Raw genomic sequence first — 3,988 nt, forward strand, 5'->3', positions numbered from 1 at the left:
TAAAAAATTTAAATTATTTATAGAGAAATTAGGAAAGCAGTTGCAAAATGGATCAAACTTTGGCACCATCTTCTGCCAACCTCAGGCAAGAGAGAATGGGGGACTATATTTCAGAGTTTGTCATCTGAAAGCCAGCCAATACCCTCTCATTCTGGCCCTTGAGACAGGGACTGAGACGATGGCTCAGGTAGCTGCCCCAGAGCCTGCTGAACCTTAACACTCAACTCCTAGCATCAAATTTCCCATGCTAACTGCGAGTCCATCTCCTCCTTGCACAAAACACCCACCAGTGCCACATCCAATAGCTTCTGATGCTGGTCCAAACATTCCTCCATTTGCCATGTTCTCTGTACCACAGCTCTCACTTCTGAGGCAGTGCATGGCTCAGAACTCATAACAGTCTTAATATATTCCATTTCGCAGACATAGTTGTGGTCATTATTATTTAAGATATCATAGCAAGAGTTTTCAGAACCAAGGCTACAGTGAAATTAGCAATGCAACACCAGCAAGTGTTGCTAGAAACACCTGGGATTCATTACCTGTTTAATTTTGAATTAATTTTGGGTCCTTATGCCTTCAGAAACCTTTTACTGTTGCCAATTTTTTTTTGTGACCACATATGGGGTTGTGACCCACAGTTTAAGAAGTGCTGGAGATGACTACATGATATTTTTGAGAGGAAAAAAAACAAAAGTCAAGACACTTGGGTTCAAGATCTGGTTTTTGCTCTTGACTTGTTCTGTGACTGAGCAAGCCATTTAACCTCTTTCAGGTATATTTTCTTCAGCTGAAAAACAAGGGGGTTGGATTTATAAATAGTTAAATTTTCTTCTAGCCTTAGCATTCTCAGTGACACTCATCTTGAGAAAAATTAGGGAATTTAACTGCTAGTTTCAGGAATCACTGCCCCATCTAAGAAAACTGCATTCACATACAGATATTTAAAACAACAAAGCCAGCTCTTTAAATATAAAGAGCTAGCTAGTGAATGCATGTTTGAATTTCACAGGTACTCTGTCCATCTGGAATGCAAAACAGAGAGGTAACAGGTGAACAAATGTGGGAAGAGAGATGTAGTCTACTGGTTTGAGGCTGAGTTGGTCTTCTAACGAATTACAAGTGTGGGGCAGAGTGTCTGCTTTGTGCAAATTCCTCCCTCTCCCTCTCCCTCTCCTTTTCTCTCTCCCTCTCCGTTTCCTTCTCCCTCTCCCTTTCTCTCTCTTCCTTTCTCCCTCTCCATCCCCCCCCCCTTCCTGTCCCTCCCTCCACAGGTTCTACTAAAGTCATTAATCCATTATTATATTTCTTTCACTAGAATGTTGGTCTTTCTATCACTTTCTTCAAGGAAATTTTGACATCCTTATTTCTCAGACTGTAGATAAGTGGATTTAGCATGGGCACAATGATAATGTAAAAAGTGGAGGACACTTTTCCTTGATCTATGGAGCTGACTGGAGATGGCTTTAAGTACATAAATGTAAGGGAGCCAAAGAAGACACCAACTGTGGCAATATGGGAGCTACAGGTACTGAAGGCTTTTGATCTGGAGATTCCATCTCCAGTGGATGGAATTTTTAAAATGCTGGCAATGATCAAAACATAAGAGTAAATAATGGCAAGCTTGGAAAAAAAATATTAAATGTATTGGAAACAAGAACCACCACTTCATTAGCATAGGTGCTAGAATAAGACAGCTGCAAGAGTGCAAGAAGATCACAGAAGTAACGATTTATGGCATTTTCCTTGCAGAGGAACATTCTAAGCAAACAACCTGTGTGAGCTGTAGCCCCATCTAAGGTCATCATGTACACACCATCCACCAACCATGAGCACACTTGATAGGACATTGAGTGGGATGTCCCTATGAAGACTTCTCAGTGTCATTAAGGTTTGGCATAAGACTATCCTGAATTTGGAAGTAAGTTTAGAAGACAGAAAGGGATAAGTATAGATTTCTATAGTTCCCTTTTTCTCACAATCTGACATAAGTAGTTGAAGATTGCCAAGCCTGAAACTCTCCCTGTACCCCCGTATTCTGTTGTTACATTTCAGTCACGGTGACCTTCCCACAGCAGTGTCTAGCTTGAATGTACATTCTAAATGTTACATTTTTGTAGCAAACTAAGATGATGGATATGTATATTGTTTCTTTGTTTTCTGATTCTGGGAATAGATTTTCGCACTTAGATTGTAAGCCAAATATTGGTTAGTTAGTGGGAGGGGAAATTTTCTCCATTATAGTTGTAAACTGGCTTTTTGCTTCTGTATTTTGTCTTCCTTCATCAGAAACATGCTGGTGTGGAAACACCCGATTCTCAAGAATTGAAATAAACTTTCTGTTCCTACCTTGAGATACCTTTAAGTGTTTTTTTTTAGGTCGCATCCCACACAACATGATAAGATCATAATGAAGGGGATGGCATACAGCAACAGAGCAGTCATATGCCATTATAGCCAACATTTGACATTCAGAAATGGCAAAAAAAAAAGGCAAACAAATAGAACTGAGTCATGCAGTCAGAGTAAGAGATGGTGTTCTTCTCTGACACAAAGTTCACTAGCATTTTGGGTGTGATGACAGTTGATTGAGAAAGATCAATAAAGGACAAACTACAGAGGAAATAATACATGTGGCTGCGTAGATCAGAACTCAGTCCAATAAGTATAATCATGCCCAGGTTCCCAATCACAGTGAATAAATAAATCCCTAGGAATAGGAAGAAGAGTGGCAACTGAAGCTCAGGCTGGTCTGTCAGCCCTATGAGGATGAACTCAGTCACTATTGAATAATTTCCTTTCTCCATTCTTTGTGAGTGTAGAGTAAGATGAGACAAGAATCTGTTGATAAGAGGGAAAAAATGGGAGTTCTTATTATTAACATTCTTGTGTGAAACCTCAGACAGAACAGTAAAGTTATAACATAAATTCTTTTCATTCTTTTGTCTCTGCCTATTTTCCTACCATACACTGAAGACTGTCAGCCTCCTACGTATATAAAGCATGTAAACCAGACTATTGGAAATTGCCTTGTATGAACTTTTCTACTATATACACATAAAAATTATATATATAATATATATAATTTTGATTCATATAAGTAGCTTCATAGGTGTTTGCTCACAAAATAAAGTGTATGCAAAAATATTTAAGCATGTATTCATATATAAAAATCTTTTTTTTGTGCTTTTTTTTTGTTTTAGGTAATTGGAGTTAAGTGACTTGCCCAGGGTCACACAGTGAGTCAAGTCACTGTCAAGTGTTTGATCTGAGGCCAGATTTAAACTCAGGTCCTCCTGACTTCAGGGCTGGTGCTCTATCCACTGCGCCACCTAGTTGCCCCCATATATAAAAATCTTAAAGAACATTGTGGCTCATGTTGACATAGCAAATAAACATAAAAGATAGAACCCAAAATCAACTGTCTCCTCACAGCAATTCACCAAAGCTCTTGAGTCTTTGTGGAACACAGTTCACAGACCAGTGGCTGTAAAGCTGCCTACCAATTACTTTTGGAACTTAACAAGTTGAGAATTCTTGCCTCTGTCTCCTTTTTGAAGGTAAGGAGAGGCAGACTCAGAGAGCTCAGTCATTACCAAGGACACATAATTGGAATGTTGGAGCTGGTAAGAAATCTGGTTTTCCTCCATGGAGAGAGTTCTTTAGGTCTCAAAACATTTTAAAATAAAATGGTAGAGCAATATAATGGGTAATAAGAGAAATGGTACACATTTATTGTACATAAATTTTGGCAAAATATTTTATTAAAAATATAGGGAAAAGGTAAAGTGACATGAAACAGACCAAAGTACAGTTTCATGGATTTGCACTTGGTGGAACACCTCAGAAGGAGTAGTCATTAATGATTCAACGCCAACTTGAAAGGTGGTCTTCAGTAGAATGCTTTAGGGATTAGTATTCTGTCTTGTTCTGTTGATCACACATTGAACAGTGACTTAGATGAAAACATTAATGATTTGCATTTGAA

At 38.5% G+C, this 3,988-nt stretch overlaps 1 pseudogene; it reads right to left on the minus strand.

Annotated features, from left to right (window-relative positions):
* Nucleotides 1–1,314: 1,314 nt before the first annotated feature.
* On the minus strand, nt 1,315–2,807 carry LOC114032314 (annotated as a pseudogene).
* Between the last annotated feature and the right edge of the window lie 1,181 nt (nt 2,808–3,988).

The sequence above is a fragment of the Vombatus ursinus genome, unplaced genomic scaffold (genome assembly GCF_900497805.2).
Source record: "Vombatus ursinus unplaced genomic scaffold, bare-nosed wombat genome assembly UNPS02015414.1, whole genome shotgun sequence".
Taxonomy (NCBI): Eukaryota; Metazoa; Chordata; class Mammalia; order Diprotodontia; family Vombatidae; genus Vombatus; species Vombatus ursinus.